Source organism: Amborella trichopoda, chromosome 6 (genome assembly GCF_054954075.1).
Source record: "Amborella trichopoda isolate Santa Cruz 75 chromosome 6, AtrichopodaSantaCruz75HAP2 v2.0, whole genome shotgun sequence".
In the NCBI taxonomy this organism is placed as follows: Eukaryota; Viridiplantae; Streptophyta; class Magnoliopsida; order Amborellales; family Amborellaceae; genus Amborella; species Amborella trichopoda.
This window is the reverse complement of record NC_142341.1, coordinates 16,326,250-16,346,054: the sequence shown is the minus strand read 5'-3', so window position 1 is coordinate 16,346,054 and position 19,805 is coordinate 16,326,250. Positions and strand designations below refer to the sequence as shown.

The following is a 19,805-nucleotide window of genomic DNA, read 5'->3' as shown; positions in this document are numbered from 1 at the left end:
CTTTTCTCTCTTCTCATGCATGCCCTCTTGGATGCCATGTGGCAATAGCATGCTGCCACCACCCAAGCTTACTTATACCTCCCTTCTCACCCATCCCTTTGGTTTGCTCTCTCTCTACTTACTGTCCTCTCTCACCCACGTTCTCCCCCTCTTGCCTTAATATTTTGAGCTTTGAGACATTTCTCAGCCTTTAGCCCTTGAGCTTGAACCCATACTTTGGAGCTGGGCATTTAAAATCAGCATGGAGCACTTTGGAGTTTCATTTGGTGTTGTAAGTAGATCTGGTTTCTACATTTTCATGCTTTAGATTGATGCATATTTTCTTAGCTTATCAAAGTATGAGATTTAAGTATGAGTGTGGGTACGAAAATGTGTGTGGATGCATGTTACTGAAATCCTACTATAGTGTGCTTTGTTTTTCATAACTGTGGCTCCGGTTTAAGAAACTGTTTGAGTATCCAATATATCAGCTTAGATCATGAAAATTTGCAAAAACTTATCTCATTGAGTCTAATTTATCATGGAAAAGACCTCTTGTTGATTTCCTTTTTGGTTTAAAAGTTATTTACCATTTTCTGAAGCATGCCAGATTAGTAAAATAAAATTCCAGCGATTTAACTTATTTTTGTGTAAAGCTTTTCAATGAACAAAACATTTCAGAATGAGGTCAAACTCTTTTTAAATGATAGCTAAATGAGTCTATTTTTAAAATTGTATTGGAATCATGATAAAATTCCCTATGGTTTGAAAGTTAATCCCGGTTTCCCTTGAGTATGTCATCGTAGATTTTTTGCTGTGAAAAAAATAGAAATTTTGTTCAAGACCATCAAATAGTTTGGCAAACTTTAACCCAAAATTTGGGGTTATCCCATTCATGAAGGTTGTATTTTCATGAGCCTAGATTGTTATAAAAGTAATTCTTAGGTCCAAATGATATTTTTATCTCATGATATGCCTCTATAAGTGGATCATGTTCACTGTGAAAAATCAGAAAAATAATCGGAGAATGACTTTTGAGCCAATAAACCTGATGATATGTAGTATTCTTTGGACATATTGTTACTTCATATGAACCTGTCTCTGTTATGAAATGTGTGCATGAAAGCATGCTTTGTTATGAAATGAAGGCATGACAATGAGGCATACTCTGTTATGGAATGAATGCATGCTCCGTTATGAAATGAATGCTTGATAATGAGGCATTTTATGTTATGAAATGAAAGTATACTCTTTTATGAAATGAATGCATGTAGTGAGGCATGCTCAGCTATGGTATGAATGCATGTAGTAAGACATGCTTTGTTGTGATATGAATGCATGATAATAAGGCATGCTCTATTAAGTTATGAATGCATGTAGCGAGACATGCTCTGTTGTGATGTGTACATGTCATGATAAATGTGTACATGATTTTGATACATGCTATGTGACATGTGATATGTGATTTATTGACATGCTTTGAGCGTATTTCATGACCATACTATGATATGTTATTTATTGGCATGCTTTAAACGTATTGTATGACCATACTGTAATATGTGATTGATTGTCATACTTTGAGCGTATTGCATGACCATACTATGATATGTGATTGATTGGCATGCTTTGAGCATATTGCATGATCATACTTTGATATATAATTGATTAGCATGCTTTGAGCGTATTGGATGACCATACTGTAATATCTGATTGATTGGCATGTTTGGAGCATATTGCATGACCATACTATGATATGTGATTGATCGGCATGCTTTGATCATATTGTATTGCCTGACTTGTGACCTCTTTGGCGCACCCAAGGATAGGACGGGAGTTGGGGTAGATGATGTTTGGGTGTCGCTCCCCCATTCATAGTGATTGGCACCCAGAAGGTGTAACACTCCTAACTAAGGTGGCGTAAGGCGTAATGTCTTGCAAGACCATCGACTATCAAAAGCCCCAAAGCACGCTGGGGGTTGTGTGTGTATGTGTGAAGGCATTACGAAGTGGGTCCTCCACTTGTCAATGTCTCCCCTCTTGAGTAATGGTATAAGTCCTAAAATAGGATTGGCTTCGCCAGATGGATAGGGCTTTTACATCGAGAGTAGGTGAATTAGGGAGTGAGTTAGTTGGTAATTGTTGATGCTTACCTTAATATGTTGATTTGCTAAGATTTGTTTGGTTGAGTGATTTGATTGACCTTTGATTCATATCATATATGATTGATCTATTGCTTCACTATGAATTATGTACGACACATTGATAGATATGATTATGGCACATGACTCATGTTTTAAAAGAATGGCATAACACTTTGAGCATTATTGTGAGATGATATTCATAGGCAGGAAAGCATGAAACCGTGATCTACTTACTGGGCTTTATAGCTATTCCCTTTAACTTTCATATATGTAGAGTGATAGCCGCGGGTTGTGGACGGACTGTTTGGTGAATGCGGCTGGCGGTTGGAGTCTTGTACTTCTTGTGGAGGCTTCTCTTTGATTGTATGTTTTAGATGGATGTTGGGCCATATAGTTGTCTTTGAGATTAAAGCTATGTAACTGTTGTTCGACCTTTGGTGCCTTGGACTCTATTGTAATATTTTGGATATATCTTATGGAAATTTTTGGACTTGGATTGTCCAGTATTTTGTGGGTTGTGTGCTTATTAGTTTTTTTGTTTTATTTCGTAGTTGGCTTGATCTCCCTCTTTTCAAAGCGTTGAGTGCACTCCCACCTGAATGGCATTCGCCACCTGTGGTCACGGTCCCACACCTTTTTTCCCTCCGACAAGTACGGTAGGGGGTAGGGGATAGGGGGTAGGGGGTAGTGGGCAGGGCTATGACAGAAGTCCTCCCCAGTGGAGTTGCCCGAGATATGGTCGCTTCGAAAATGTGTTAAGGAAATACTCCTCAAGACATCATGACTCAAAATTAGAGGAATAACCAGAGGACTAACACAAATTGGTCTAAATTCACCCTTATGTTTAATATCATGGAAACTACAAGGTTTTCTGCATATATACTGGGTACTGAGGAATTCTAGGGACCTAAGTCCCTGTTACAGTTTACAAAAACCCTCATGGAAAGGTCGAATACCCTTGAAGCTTACATATCACAACTTTTGAAAGTTACATATAGAGACAAGCGGTTAAACATCAATACCATGGAAATAGGGTAATATGTACGGTCCATGGTCTACTCCTTCTCGAGCTGAGGCTTCAAGTGAGTCTGGCTCAAAAAATTTTCATTTAATGCTACCCTTTCATGCATTTTGAGGCCGATTTGATACTTTTTTTGAGTTTACTAAAAAATAGGATTATTTTTATAGTGCTCCTATAATCTGTAGGCACTTTGGTACCCACGGGATCAGGTTGTTGTTGGCTCCTTCCTTATTCACACCGATGATACAAGTGTGTTAAAAATACCCTATAACAACTTGCCTTGCCGAATGCTACTCTTCAAGAGGAGCGAGAAGTGTAACATTCAGAACAAATCCGGCCTGAGTTCATCTTTTGAATCCTTACTGAGGTGCCTTTATTGTCTTTCAATATTCTTTTTCTTCTCGATCATCGGCATCAACATGATCATTGAGGAGAAGACCATGTCAAGCTTCTTCCTTGGGGGATGAACAAAGTGGAATCTAAAGACTCAGGCCTTGTTTAAGAGCTTGATAAACCTAGTATTGTTAGAATCCATTTTCAAGGGGAGCATGGTGGCTGGGGGCTTTGCTAAAGGGCCTGCTTTTGGATTCATCATTGCTTCCAATTGAACCAACTGGAGTGTGCCTTTGAGGCCTGAATCCCAATCCAGTGCAATCTTTGGTTCCAACAATTGAGGGCCATGTTTAAGGGCTAGGGACCCAGTCTTATCATAATCCAAATATGTTCGGCAGCCGAGGGCCTTGTTTGGAGACTTCCTTCCCAATTCGTCAAATTTTTCTTGAGAGGCTAGTGGTGGGGGCCTTTTGATGGCTTCGTTCCCATTTTACACTAAGCCTTTGATTTGTCGACTTTGCTTTATAAAGAAAATTGAGGAGAGTCCTTAATGGAACATATGAGCTGCTTTACCAGGATTTGGCCTGATGGCACAAGGGGTGTCTCTTAGGGGGACCTACACCCAATCTACTGGGCTTAATCAGGGGCTTTTCAGTGGTTGTCCTGAAAGTCTAAACCTGTCAGTAACTGAGGCCTTAGTAAGATGGTCTTTTTCGGGCTTGAACCCCGATCATACTGGGCTTAGTCGAGGGCTTTTTGGTGACCATCATGAAAGTCTAAACCTGTTAGTAGATGAGAACCTTGATAAGATGGTTACCCTCCGAGCCAAGGTATTGGTTCATGCCAGGCATGTTGTACGTCTTTTTTGACGTACCTACATCGTTGACGCAAATAAGAAGAGAGCAAGTGACAAACTAGTCCTATTGATGCCCAAGACACCGCCAGACTAAGGGAACACTGCAGAATAAGCCTTACACTAAGCAGCCTTGGAAAAAGTATCATCACGCTACAAAAGAGACCTAACAACTACAGCCTTGAGCTATGGGCTTCAAAACAATACCAAACCACCATCGTTGCATCTAGAACAACGAAAAACCCTTAGGGACCAAATTTGGGCTCTATTGGACCTCTCAGCAACATTATGAGCCCAAATTACCTCGAATGGGTAGGTCGTATACTATTGCGGTGGGGCCTCACCAAAACCAGTCCCCAATCATGGAGGCTGTGATCTTCACCTCTCAGGATGACCAGCAAACACCCACACGTCACTCGAATGAAGTCGGACTAAGCTCACATTCGGACACAAGATAGATCTCGACGACTGGTCATTTTGACATATGACACATGTAGTGACATGACCCAAAATCAAAGCTTTTTTAGAAAGAAGAATGAGCTCAAAACCATGAAAATCAGATCTTCTAAATAAAAGACATCTCGAACTTCATGAAGCAACAAACTCAAGATCTGTATACAAGATCATCGTAACAACATGTCTGATGAGACCGTATCACGAAGGTCTACAAACTGGTATAACTGTTGCATTCAATTTAAGGTCAGATAAATCGCAAACTCCAAGGATGAAGAAAACAAGATCGCGTAGTCACCAGAATCCCTTTTTCCGGTGATCTCTGGAAATCAGAAAGTAATTAAAGCAAGGACCAAAATGGATCAAAATTTGAGCAAAACGACTGTGAAAGTCTCCTCTTTAATCTGCAGTCAAAATAAAGACTCGAAACACCATAGATTGCGTTACAGCAATGGCCAAAAGTTCACGATCCAGCCGAATTTCTACCACTCAGGAAAAAAAAGTCCACCTCAAGATAATCAAAAGACATCAAATTCTTCATAATCAAACAAGCATTAAGACTATGATGATTGATCATCCCAATCACTACCACAAACATCCGAAAAAGCTTCCAAGATCTGGCAATGGCAAAAGGCCCCTCAGAGAGGGATGGATTCGTCATTAGCACAAAAGATTTTAAGGGGAATTTTGGTATTTATTCCTAAATTCGGGATTTAATGTTATTTCTTTTAATTGTTTTTAAGCTTAGTTTTGAGCATCTACCCCTATTCAGTGGGTCCTCTATATAAACAAGCTTAGGTCATTTGTAAAAAGGTCTGATCATTCTTAATGAAATAGAGGCATTAATATCGTTTCTACTTGTCTTTTGCTCCTAACCCTTGGATCTAGCGTCAAAGAGAGAGAAAATTTTCAGAGAGAGAAACTACCCCTAGCCCTCACTAGTCGCACGACTCCATTCCTTCTCTCCCTCTTCTTTCTTTCTTCTCTCTTCACTTGGTACTTGCCCCCCAATGGAGAACGCACAGTCTCATCTCTTCCCCCTCCCATATCTAGCGTAGACATAACAAGTCTGCGATACCATATAGCACCATGCTAGCCGACATACGCTCGACCCACTACCTTTCAGAGTCAACCTAAGGATTCTAACCCTCAAATCATCTCTCTAACTTCCTCTCTGTACAATTGAGTTGAGTTGTGAGAGACGCATATGCTCTCTCCCTCAGTCACTCGAAAGGATTTTTTTTGAGCCAATAAGTCAAGAGAGTTCTAATCTTTTGATTGCTCTGATCACCTGAGCATATAGCATTCGCACAGAAAGGGGAATCCTTATCACCTTTCTCCTTTATCTCTTCTTTTTGTCAGCTAGCCCTCGTTCAAGCGAGCCACTATAGAGGAGTACAACCAAGTTCACATTGTAGTTTCTATTACGAGAGAACGAAATAACGAGTTGAAAAACCTGAGGAGATTCCATGTCCAAAGCCCTCTGGCAGACAACCGGAGGGAGGGCTTCGTAATTATTCTAAGAGGGCAAACTGCCCAGGCGTGTCCCGAGCCCCAAAATGACGAGGTAAGCGGCTGAACACACCCCTGCCGTAAAATATCTCTCTTTGTTGGTTCCTATCCACATGCAGGAGAGCACGCATGCAATGCGCACGGACCCTCTGCAGTTGTTTGAGAGAGGATTTTTCCCTTCGTCCGCGCGAAGAAAAATCAGGTCCGACCAAGGCAGTCAATGGCCTTTTGGGGACTTCTATCTCGAAATTGTCATCATACTCTTTTTGTTTTTAGCAGACATCTTGAATTTGAAAATCTCTTCGACAAATGGCTGACCTAACTTTCCATCTTGATGCTTCTTCTTATATCCAGGAGTCCTTTGGAGGCTGAACGGAGTCATTGTATTTTCTTAAGATCTTTTGGTCTTAGTGGCAAGGTACCCTTGTGAGGGGTATTGATCCCTAAACCACTGAAGCTGCTTATGAGGGTGACTAAAGTAGCTTATGAAGTTCTGCATCAATCTGTTTATTAGTCTAGGCGCCCTTCCCGGTTTTCACCTAATTTGGGTGGAAGTGGTGACATAGAAAGTTTCACCAACTTCTTTTTTATTCGACTCTTTTACACATGAATTTAAGGTCATGTCCACCTTTTTATTTCTATTTTTACTCATGGCGCTCTTTCAGATTTTCATCATGCCCAGTTTTCTATTTTTGAATGCTTTTACTCGTGGCTTCATGACCACACCGGTTTTGTCACTTTTACTCATGACGCCATTTCAGGTTTCTGCCATGTCCAATTTTATTTTTTGACAATTTTACCCATGGCTTCGTGGCCATGTCTACTTGAAGGTCTCACTTTAACTCATGATGATCGTCATTGGATGCTCGTCATGCCCGACTTCTTTCTTTTTGGACTATTTTATCTACAACTTCATGGTTGTGTTCATCTTTGTTTCTTCCATGATTACATGAATGATAAAAGAAAAGGCCTTCTCCTTGATGTTAAAAATAATGGAGGGGTTTATAAATGTATGGGACTCACTAGGGATAATGGACACCACGGGTGAGGCTCATTGGTTGATGTTGTTGGGTGAAACAAATCCCATTTGGGATGTCAAGGATCTGGAAGGGGTTATAAGGTGGCGAGTGGCTGACACTTGCTGTGGAATAGGGACTTAGGTGAGTTACTAGATAATTGGTCTGTGAGCTCATTGGGGATGGTATATACTATAGCTCATGAGAATGGAGGGCCGATAACAATCCTAGGGATCAAAGAGTCTCCCTGATGATGAAATAATGGCTTGTTTCATGCACCAAATGTGATATAAGTGCACCATTGGGGTGATGAGTCACGTGACTTTTAATGGCTTCTTTCATGGGTTGACTCACTAGGCAATATGAAGGCTTAAGTGAGTTAAGTAGTTCCCATGTTCAGACCCACTGGAGATGATGACGTCTTAGGTAAGGTCTTCATTAGGTGGTTTTATGATGGCTTTTGATGATGCTTGAATTGATGAGTGAGGTTTAATGGGGAAGTAATCCCAACAACAGTGGTGCATGAGGTATAAAATTCTGACGTGACCCATTGGGGTGGCAGGTCAGGTAAGGCGATTGATGCTCTCATGGTTTTATGAGCCCTCAAGGTTCATGATGTGAACCATTCATTAGATAACTGATGGGCCCTTCTGGACTCATGCATGTCTGCAGACCATGTGAGGATGCGCCTTCACTGGGGATTGAGCCTGTTAAGGATAAAGGTATCCTTTCGAGGTGTCCTTCTTAGGTAAATGAGAATTTGGCTGGTGGGGCTAGAGAGCATAGATATACCCAAGCCTGGGTTTGAAGGTCTAGGGGATATGAAGGCTTCAAAAGCTTTTAGAAATGAATTTTGGGAGGTGATTCTAACAAGGTTCGGTGGTTTTGGATGCAAAGAAGGGGTTTCTGAGGGGTACTATTGCCCCATTTTAGTGTACTTAGTGGGCTCAGAAATGAGTTAAGCCAGGGTTTGACAGGTTGAGCCTAGTTTCACTGGGTTGTTGGGATCAAGGCTTAGAGCTTTGACTGGGGCTAGTGAGCTCAAGGTTGGCTCCAATGGGCTACCCACTAGGGGTTAGTGTGTGCAAGTGATTTCAAGGGGTATAAGCCCTTTGTACATTTTGTTAGAGCAGTGAGAAAGTGTGTGTGCAACTCACGGCTAAGCCGTGGGCTTGTGTGAGTCGTGCGAGATGAGAGGAAGAGTTGAGTGAGAGAGATGAGAGAGAGATCATGTGACGTGGGAGGGGAACAGTGATAAGAGAGTTAAGAAGAAAGGAGGTGGGCCCGTGCTTTGGCAGCGGGCCGGATGAAAAGGTGGAGGATAGAAAAGACGAGAGAGGAGGATTGACGGGACCGCTGTGGGTGCGGGCCTGTGCCTAGATGCAGAGAGAGTGACGAAGTGAAGAGGAGAAATACGTGAGGTAGATAGTGTCGGGCCCACCATTGGGCCAGGGCCCGAGATTTGACTGGAGGGAGAGAGGATAGAGATGGGACGGTCTACCCCCCACTTGATGGGCCAGGCGGCCCGGGCTGAAGGGCCTGCTTTGGCTGACGCCATGCCTTTTTTTACTGGGCCAAGCCTAAGGAACTCGATGCCACTGATTTCATCTCTTTGTGAGAGCTTCCAAATGCCCATTTGGACGCTTTTGACCTTGAGGGGATTTTGAGGTCAAGGCTAGTGAAAGGGTAATGGTCATCCGTTTGCCCTGTTCTTTGACCTTGGGGCCTTTGAACTTCTCCAAAATGACCTTTTTCCTCCTAGTGGATCTCCTTGGAATAGAGCATTTCTAGGGAGTTATGGGGGAAATGGTAATTATAACCTTTTTACATGGGAATAAAAGAGTGGAAGGGGCTTCATCTTCCCCATTCCCTCCCATTTTTTATTTCTAGAGAGAGAAAGTAAGGGAAATATCTCTTTGGAGTGAGAAAGTATGTTTTAGAAGAAGGGCTTTGAGCTTGTGGTAAGCTATGGCAAGTTCCTCTCATCCTCCGAAGCAAGGTAACAAATCCAATTTTTTCTTCGTGCTTTCTTTGATGCTTTATCTTCCATTTCTTGCATACCCCATAATTCTTTATGCATGAATATTCATTTCCATGCATAGTCTAACTCTTTTATGCATTGATACTTTTGAGCACAGTCTTGACTTTTTAAGCCTGGTTATACATCTTTGAGCATAGTCTTGCATCCTTGAACATCCTCTTGTACCTTTGAACATCTTTTTGGCATCTTTGAGCATGGCCATATATAGTTATACCTTATTTAGCATCTTATTAAGCCTTTGGGCATCTCTTTGGCATCGTCTTGAATTTTCATGCATTTCTGAGCATAGTCTTACATGTTTTATCATAGTCATGCATGGTTATGCATAATTATGCATTTTTTAGCAAAATTATGCATGGTTATGCATTTTGTTTTTAGCATAGTTATGCATAATTTGACACTTTTGAGCATCAGTGAGCATTACTATGCATATTTTGTTAATTTTTATGTTAGAAAAGGGGGCTCTTCAGAGTCATATTTTCTCGATGGGTTGACCCATAGATTCGTGACTTCTTGAATCTCTTGGGTAACTTGGATTAGCCGTGCAGTTTTCAGTACATCTCCTGCATACAGAGGAGATGATGTCGAAATTTTATCCGGTTCCTGATGCCATTTACTTTCTCTCTTGAAGTATGGGTTTTCCTGGGCTTCTTTCCTTGTTCATGTCTCACTCTTCTCTTGAACTTCTTTCTATGTAGTGAAAATTCGTAATGTGAAGCACCTACCGCGCTCTGAAGAGTTAGGAACTGATACTTATACCGGTGTCGCCTTTACCAAGAGTTCATCAATTAGAACTCTTAAGCCCATTTGCGACTTGGAGAGGCCTTTAAGTGTCACCTATGTGGTGATGATGCTGGATTTTATCTTTATGAGACTAAGGATGGCGAGTTAGTGATGCAAGACGATGGCATGCCAATATTCCATTCTCTTCACCAAAATAACGATTCCAACTTATAGACCTCCCCACTTTAGGGAAGAGAATGATGAAGAACAAGGGATTTCCTTGCTCTGCCCAAGGGCTTCGATTTTAAGAAGAGAATCAATACATGCGAGGGTAGAGTACTTAGACATTTGATGTCCTTCGATCTCATTTTAAGGAACTCAAGTCACGTTCTTTGGCCTCGGCTTGCCAATGCTCGGCTAGCTATTATTATCAATGGTCCAATACTATGAGAGCTTTGTTTGAAACTTGGACCTATGTGAACAATAGCTGGCTCCTCGATCATGGTAAAGGAGGAATTTGTCTCCTTGATATGCATTTTACAGGCAGGCTGCCTATGTTAGGGGAGATGTATGAGGAGTTCATCCCCAGCAACGGGGTGATTTTTGGCACTCAACTTATAAATGGCGAGGCACCTCCCCCTAGTCTTCACGAACTCTTCGAGATTTATTAGCCTTTAGTCTCAGAGAGTGATGAGAACTCGGTAAGCTTTAACGCTTGGCAAGCCTTCTTCCATGGGAACCACATGGATAAAGAAGAGCTCGACTATAGTGTTATTAGGGATGATGGCACTAAGAAGAAGGAGAATGAGAGTAAAACGCCTGTGATTCTTCCCTAAAGGCTTGAGAAGGATCACGTGAACTTGGTGGCTTATCATACTCTTTTCTTGTGTCAGTTCGTTCTTCCTGGCTCAAGAGGCAGTCTGATCCGGCCTTGATGTTTCTTTGTGGCTTGTGAGCTCTTACAAGGGCGTCAGTATGCCCTGGCCCAGCCTGTTCTTTGCACTATATATATCATGGCTTAGGAGCAATTGCTCACGGCAAGCCAGTGATGGGAGTAGTGAGTCTTTTAATGGGGAGGTTCTTCCAGGTCGGTTTATGACAGCATTCCCCATCCACTATGTCTTTGGCTGGTTCTCAGCTTACTTTCCAAGGACTGATTTTCCTTACTCCCTTGGGGCATATAAATGCAATGAGAGTCTATCAGGGCGTACTTGTCCTCAGCTGATGAGCATTTCTGGAAAGAGGGCCATATTACGAGGCCCTGATGAGGCACGACGTCTCCTTGCCGACAATTCCTTCTTTACTCGTGGGAGCCCTTTCCCCATAGGTGGACCCACTAATCGTGTCTTTACTGATGATGCCTTTGGTGAGATTTTTTTATGGGGCCACTATTGAGACCTATGCGTCGATGTACCTCTTGAGTGTCAGGGGGTGTATCCTGCCTCTCCGAGCTGTTGGTGACAAGAAGCTCGAGGACTATCATCCCCACAGATTTGCACAGTAGCACGGTCTGGACCAGGGGCGCTCCTTGTCTGTGCTCTTCAAGAAGTGATATGGGAAGAAGGGTTCCTTGTAGGACAAGCATGCTTTGGGCGTGAGATACAAGTCTTGGACAGACAACAACATGAGTATGGCCTGGGCGACCTGACTTACTCTTCCTGAGATGAGTAAGTTTGTTGTTCCCCATTACAGTCGCATTGGTCACGCCATTGAGGGGTATTGGCAATGGTGGAATACCACTAACTGTTTCTATTGGAAGGAGGATCATGCTTGAAAGGCTATCAATGTTGCCTTGAAGTGTGACATGAAACGTGGGAAACGTCTCACCCCTCCCATCTTCCCTATTATTTTTTGGCCTTATTACCCCATGAAGTGGAGACAAACCAGTATCCCTTGATCGTTAGCTACAGAAAATGCTTCTATCCAATTCCTTTATATCAAAGGTGAGATCAAGTCCCTTTTTTATGGTCTTTGCTCTATCTTCCAATGGAACAAGGGTCATGAAGTTTCTAGTCGACAAGGGAGACCCAAGCAAGATCTCAATGCATTGATTGGGAGTGGTGCACACTCACCCCCAGCTGCAAAAACTCATTATTGTCATTGCACCAAGGGTGCCTTTGCTAAGTCATGGAATGAAGCGAGGCAACGAAGAAGGGAAAAGAAGGAGGCATCAGGAAGTTCGGAACCTACTACAACCCCGAAACCTGCGGTTTTCCGAAAGAGTGCTCGATTGAGCAAAAGGACTTCAAGTCAGGATGCATCTCCTTCTTTGCAGCTTGTTTCAGGTGAGGCGCATGATTTACCTCCAAGACCCAAGAAGAGTGTGAAGAGCAAGGCTTCCTTTAGCCCAACTCCATTACCGGAAGTGATGTGTTCAGTACATGAGCTAGCCATTCCAGCATACCATAACCCTATCAACTTCTCCTGGTCAGACTTCTTTCAGCTAGAGTTGTCATTCAGAGATTATCCCTGCCCCCATAATGGAAACAATTGTGTGGTTATAGAAGCAACTAATGGTGGCATGACCAATGCCTTGAGCACTGACCATGAGGTAGTGCATTGCTCAACCTTCTCATCACCAGGTCAAGCACATTTCACATGCACAATAATTGAAGAAGTGGGCGGCCTTGATAGTGGTATTGGGTTAATCAGTGTTGTTCATGATACAGATATTGAAGCTCTAAAGGTGCCGAATTCACTTGTTTCAGATACAGAGCCCAAATCTGAGTCAGATTCTCCTGTGAACCAGTCGTTATTGTTGAAGTCCCCCCTTTAGCTATGGCCAGCTCTTCCTTGACTTCTTCGACACCATGCGCTTCATTAGATTCCAAGGCTGTAGACTAGCCTTCAGCAACTAAAAGGATGCTCTGTATCTAGTCCTGAAGTCAAGATTCTGACACTTCGTGGCTGTGCAACTGCTTTGAGAAATTTTAACTTTGAAAAGGAGACATTTAACAGTTTCGAAGGTCTTTTGAATGACCTAGAACGGTGGAGAGTTGAAGCTCTAAGAAGTGAGTCTGACGTGCAGGAGCTGTGTGGTACCCAACCGACCGCATTAGAAGATTCCCTTGCCCAATACCAGAGTTTGATGGTTGGGTATAATTAAAAGAAGGCCCTTCTTATTGTGCATCAAAACAGCTCCAGGCATCAAGACATAGCCCGCCTTGCAGAGTTGAAGGCTTTGAAAGAGGAATTAGCAAAGATGCAAGCCCGTCACATTGAACTGAAGGCCGAGCTAGACCAATGGAGAGCATATGCCCAGAGTGAATCGCAGGAGATGGAGAAGTTAGATATTGAGATGGAGGCGACCATTGCCTGGTTAGGTCAGCTCACAAAGGCGGTTTCCACACTCAAGGAGGGTGCAAAGGAATCTTTGGAGCAATTAGAGGCACTGAAGACAAGGATTTGCGATTCCCTTGATGGTTTTAGGGGTTTGCGAACTCCTTACCATCTAGCTTGCTTTTCTTCTTCTGTCTTTTATTTTGTGGATTTAAGATTGTAACCACAAATTTTGTAATCTTCTTTCTCATGGAATGAATGCCCTTTTCCTTTTGTCTTTGTATCACTTGCCTTTCCTGCTTCACGGTTTGCACTTCTCTTTCATCTCTTCATGATTGGCCCTTGTCTCCTCTAGAGGCGATATGAGATGAATTGGATCCTTCTCCACATAGAAGCATGTTTGGTCTCCATCATGCATGACTTGAACGCCTTTTTAGATTTTCATCCAAGTCTTTAGGATATGTATCATTTTTTATTTTCACAAAAACCCCATCAATATTTTTTTGTGGCGATTTTGCCCATGGTTTTTACACCATGTCTTCCTTTTTATATTTTTACGCACGATGTCCTTGCAGATTTTCACTGTGCCCATTTTTTTTTTTTTCTCTATTTTTTAAATATTTTACTCGTAATAGAGAATGATACTATCATGACTATCATTTCTCTTTTTTCTTTTCTTTTCTTTTGACTTTTTTACTCATGATGCCCTTTCGGATTTTTGTCATGTCCGTCTTTGTAGGGAGGCACTTTTAAGGTCATACCGACGTGACCATGGGGAGGTGTGTTTAACGTCATGCCGTCGTGACTGTTGACTTGGTGTATTTTAAAGTCATCTACCAAGACCTAATGGAGGCAAGTTTAAGGTCGTGCCTTCGAGATTGTAAGATTGGTGTATTTTAAGGTCATCCACCAAAATCTAATGGAGCAAAATTTAGATTCGTGTCTTCGAGACCACAAGGTTAGTGTATTTTAACGTCATCCACCAAGACCTAATGGAGGCAAGTTTAGGGTCGTACCTTCAAGACCGAGTATTATGCAATTTAACATTGTGACACCAGGACGTGTGCTATAGTTTAAGGTTGTATAGCTTGGACCAATACCACACAATTTATGGTCATGCAATTTGAACAGTTGTCTATGGAGAATACTTCTTCAAATATCTCCTATTGATTGGGGGCATAGCTTCTTCCTTTTACGATTTGACTAGTACGTAAGCTCCATTAGGAAAGGCCTTTTTTTAACCGCAAATAGCCCCTCCCATTTTGGTTCAAATTTCCCTTTAGTGCAATCATGAGTTATAATAGTTCTTCTTACACGAACAAATGATCGTACCTGAATTGATTTATCAAAAGCTCGTTGCATACGGCTTCGATAAATTTCGAAACTTTGTTTGTGCTTGCAACCTCTTCTCATCAAGTGCATCAAGTTCTTAATAACAAATGGTCGCTTGCTCCTTGTCAGTCATCCCATGATGGATGGCTACTCAGAGTGAGGGTAATGGAATTTCCAAGGGTAGGACAACATCACCCCCATATACCAAAGAATATAATGTGGACTGAGTTAGACCTCGCATTGTGATACGATAAGCCCATAAAACTTTAGGAAGCTTCTCATGTCATTCTCTCTTTGATCAAAAAACAGACTTATGTAGGGCATCACAGAGTTCTATTGAAAGCTTCGGCCAGACCATTAGCTCTAGGGTGGTACATGGTCGACTACTTCCATTGAAAACCAAACTGATTAAGCAAATGGTGTATATGATGACTGCAAAATTGTGGACCATTATCTGAAGTGATCCGGTCAGGTATATCGAATCTAAACATGATGGAGTGACAAATAAAGTAGGCCACTGTAAGCCCAGAACTTTTCTTAGGAGGAATACCTTCAGCCCACTTAGAAAAATGATCAGTGGCAGCAAGGATAAACACATGCCCTAAAGATGATGGAAGATCTATGGAACCCACGATATTCATACCTGACTGTGTAAATGGTCATGCTGCCACTGTCAGGTGAAGAGGCTTAGGAGCTTGATGAATGAACCTCACATGAATTTGGAAAACTGAGCACTTCCTTGCAAAGATGAGAGAATCGGCGATCATAGTTGGTCAATAATAACCTATCCTCATGATCTGATCATAAAGCTTGGGTCCAGATTGGTGCAACCCACAAACTCCAATATGAATTTCTTTGAGTACCCGATTCTCCTCTTTTTGGTCAAGGCATTTGAGCAGCATATTGTTAAAAAAGAGTCGAAACAAGATACCATCAAGACACACATATAGTGTGGATGTCCTTCAGATCTTATTACGTTCAATGGGATGGTCAGGGAGGTGATTGTGCTCCAAGTAATCCTTTATAGGGGTCCGCTAATCTGTGACCTATTCTATCTCTATGCATAAGAGGACTTGAGATTACGGATCTTCATCTGTCGTCTCAGTTATGCGAGATTTTTTGGAACTGCTTGAAGCTTCCAGGGCCCTTTTAGCTACATTCAGTGCCTCAAAAGGATAAGGTGGGCATTCGTCGAACAACTATTGTTCATCATCATTATTGATTTCATAAACAAAGTCAACACACCTCCATTCAGCCATCCATATTGGTGTCAGCTCCTTTAGTGGGATTTGAATAGTTTCTCCTAACTTGGCGAGTGTGTCAGCTTGTGAATTAAGCCTTCGCGGGACAAGCCCTAGGGCAACTTCTTTGAATTCTACCATCTAGGTCTTAGCAGTATTGAAGTAGGGTTTGAGACTGTCTTTTCTGACATCATACACCCCTTTAAGCTACCTTATGACCAATTTAGATTGACCATAAATGATCAGGCATTTCCAGTTCATGTGGGAAGCAATTTCCAAGCCTATGACGAGCATTTGATATTCAACTTCGTAATGGGATTCTATATCTTGGAGAGAGAATGATAATGGGACGAGACCATCATCGGGGGTGGTCACGACCTTGTTCAGACTGAAAGGCCCTGTCAAAATTCATCTTCCAATCACATGAAGCTTCAGTGTGAAATACTTTGGCATTTGAAAGGTCATCATATATGGGAGAATTAGCAGGTGGGGGATGTGCAGCCAAAAACCCTGCAAGTGCTTGTCCTTTGACAACTTTTTACGACACATAGGTTATGTCAAACTCCATGAGGAGTAGTGACCATTTCGCAAGGTAGCCCGATAGACTGGAACAAGACAAGAGAAACTTGATAAGGTCTATTTGTGAGATGAGCTGAACCAGGTGTGAGCTTTTGAACTGTGACTATCAAGGATACGCACATCTTTTCAATGGCAGAGTAATTCCCCTCATCTCCTTACATTCTCCGACAAGGTTGTCTCTTTTCCTTCCTCATTGTTTTGAGCAAGCAAAGCACTGAGTGACTCCTCCAATGCATTCACGTATAGAATGAGGGGTTTCCCAAGGTTTGGAGCAAAGAGAAAATAGGGTTTTAAAAGGTAAGTCTCGATGTCTTTAAAGGCTATTTGACATGCTTCATCCCACTCAAAAGGCACATCTTTCTTTAACAGGCTGGTAAAGGCCTTACACCATCCTGAAATATTTGAGATGAATCTCTAGATATAGGCAAGTTTGCCATGAAGAGATATAAGCTCTCACAGATTCCTCGAAGACGACATCTCTTGAATAGCTTTAATCTTGACAGGTTTGATGTCCAAGCCTCGATACTTGACAACAAATATTAAGAACTTCCCTGAAAATATGCCACAGGCACACCTTAAGGGGTTCATCTTGAGTTGATGAAGAAGAAGTCTTTCAAAGACTTTCTCAAGACTCTGGATGTGGCTATGAGATCATCTACGTAACATTCCACTTCTTCGTGCAGTATATCTTTGATTATAGTGGTCATGTCCCTTTGACGGGTGGCTCCCACATTCTTAAAACCAAATGGCATCACTGTATAATAGCAAACCCCCTTGGAAGTCAAGAAGGCTGTAGACTTTTCATTTTCAGTGGCCATCCTTATTTGGTTATACCCCCAGTAACCATCCATGAAAGAGAAGGCTTGACAATTATTCGCGAGTCAATAAATATTTCAGTGAACGGAAGTGGAAAGTCATCTTTTGGACAAGCCACATTTAAATTACGAAAGTCAATGCAGACTCAGATTTGACCATTCTTCTTCTTGATTAGTACAACATTAGCCAACCAGTTTAGGTTTTTTACTTCTTTGATGAAATTAGCCGCCTTAAACTCGATCTGTATTTCAAGATTGGCTCGGAACCTCCTTAACTTGCTCTTTACAAGTTTGAACGATGGGTCAATCCGAAGCCGGTAAACTGCTACTTAAGAGTCGAGCCCAGTCATCTCTTGGTAAATCAAGGCTAAGAAATCCTGATTGACTCGCAACAATGTAGTATACTCCTCTTCAGGGGGTATAATGGCTAAAACGAAGATGGCCTCGGGTCAGCTTCATCACCCATGTTTACCTCTTCCAAGTCGTCAGCTATAGCTTTCCCACCATCTTCTAAAACTTCTGATTTTTCTTTCAAGGGTTGATTTGGGAATGGGAGCTTCCGGGGTTACATGATCAGGAGCACGAACGTCTTCAACCAACTTATGAAATAAGGAATCAAACTCTGGAGCAATGCTTTGATGTGGTGGTGGTGAGTCATCAATGACTACATCACCATTTTTCGTGAACTCTTCTAGAATAGGCTTGAATCCCCAGCATTGAAACAGGTCATGCCCTTTCATCTGGTGATACGAGCACTATAATCTTTATAGGCCTCCTTTAAATTTTCCTTGAAGCTCATATTGTTGCAGCCCTGGTATTGTGACACCAGGGATTTTTCTTTTTGAGTGTGGGTTGAAGCCACCTGTTGAGGTGGATGCTACATTAACATGTTTATGGGTCCAAGCATCCTTTGCGGATATTCACTTGAACTTGGGAAGCGGTTCCGTAGAGACGGTTTTCACCAATTTCTTTTTATTTGGGAGTTCTTTTACCCATGACTTTTTTTACCATGTCCACCCTTATTCTTCCACTTTTACTCACGGTGCCCTTTTGGTTTTTCACCGTGCCTGGGTTTTTATTTTCATACAACTCTTTTGCTCATGGTTTCGTGACCATGCCCGTCCGTCATTTTTACTCATGGCGTTCCCTTGTTAAGGTATACACCATACCTGTTATTTTTTGTGAAGGCACATTTGAGGTCATACCTTCGGGACCTGTGCAAAGCCTTTTAACGTCATGCGGTCAGGACGTGTACTCTAGTTTAGGGTCATATAGCTGGACCGTGGTGGAGATGAATGGCAGGCTCTGGAGGCCATAGAGTGAGTATGGTAGTGGTTTTCGCTCACTTTTGGGGAGATTACATGAGGCTTCCTATGAAAGATGGATGATGTGTGAAAGGTGGGTGAAAAATGGTGACCCATTAGCTTATGAAGGGTATAGGTGACAGGATGGTTCGCCGTTTTGTGATCATGGGTGAGACTCATTGGGGAATGATGAAGGATGATGAAGTGAATGGACTCACAGGGGAGGTAGTGCACATGCATGGGTCAGTTAAGGAAGATGTGCATGAAGATGCACGTAAAAAGGTGTGCGCACGTACGTAGGGGTGAGTTTATGGTCATAGCTCCGAGACCTGTGCAAAGTAGTTTATCATCATGCGTTCAGGACGTGCACTATGGTTTATGATCATATAGCTTGGATCGTAATTATACAGTTTAAAGTCATGCAATTAGAACCATGCGGTTTAAGGTTGTGCAACTAGACCTCCACTACAGTTTACGGTCGTATAGTTTAGATCGTGGTGCTGAGCCTTTTAATGTCATGCAGTTAGGACGTGTACTATAGTTTTAGGGTCATACAGCTAGACCATAGCTATGCAGTTTTAAAGTCATGCAGCTAGGACCATGCAGTTTAAGGTCGTGCAACTAGTCCTCCGCTATAGTTTAAGGTCATATAGTTTGGACAATGATGGTGAGCCTTTTAACGTCATACGACTAGGACGTGTACTATAGTTTTAGGGTCATACAACTAGACCATAGCTATGCAATTTTAAAGTCATGCAGCTAAGACCATGCAGTTTAAGGTCGTGCAACTATACCTATGCTACAGTTTAAGGTCATATAGTTTGGACCATGGTGTTTAGGGTCGTGCAACTAGAACATTGTGTGGGTCACCAGGAATAGGTCTGTGGATGGCAATCCGACTCCCTAGGAATAAAATAGTTAAGGCCATTCACAAGCAAAGGGCTCAAATGGAGATGGTGGCCCAACGAGGGATGGCGAACGGAGGCGAACTTCACTAGAGATTAGGAGACAAATGTGGGTCTTTTATATCCTTGAATACAAAATAAATAAGTGAGGCACCATTGGAGGTTGCAGCAACAAAAATGACCCTAACTCCACTAGGGATAACAAGTTGTAATATGAGTATGACTCTCCTATTGGGGATGAGAAGTCATGACCTGAGTTTGAACGACCTAGGTACCAC

The 19,805-nt window shown here is 42.2% G+C and overlaps 1 long non-coding RNA gene across 1 annotated transcript in view; it reads left to right on the top strand.

Annotated features, from left to right (window-relative positions):
* The first annotated feature begins 9,173 nt into the window (after positions 1-9,173).
* Positions 9,174-19,805, top strand: part of LOC148781634 (uncharacterized) — a 32,131-nt gene continuing 21,499 nt past the window's right edge. The window contains exon 1 of the long non-coding RNA XR_016057840.1: positions 9,174-9,307. This is a non-coding gene — a long non-coding RNA (uncharacterized LOC148781634). The remainder of the gene's footprint in view (positions 9,308-19,805) is intronic.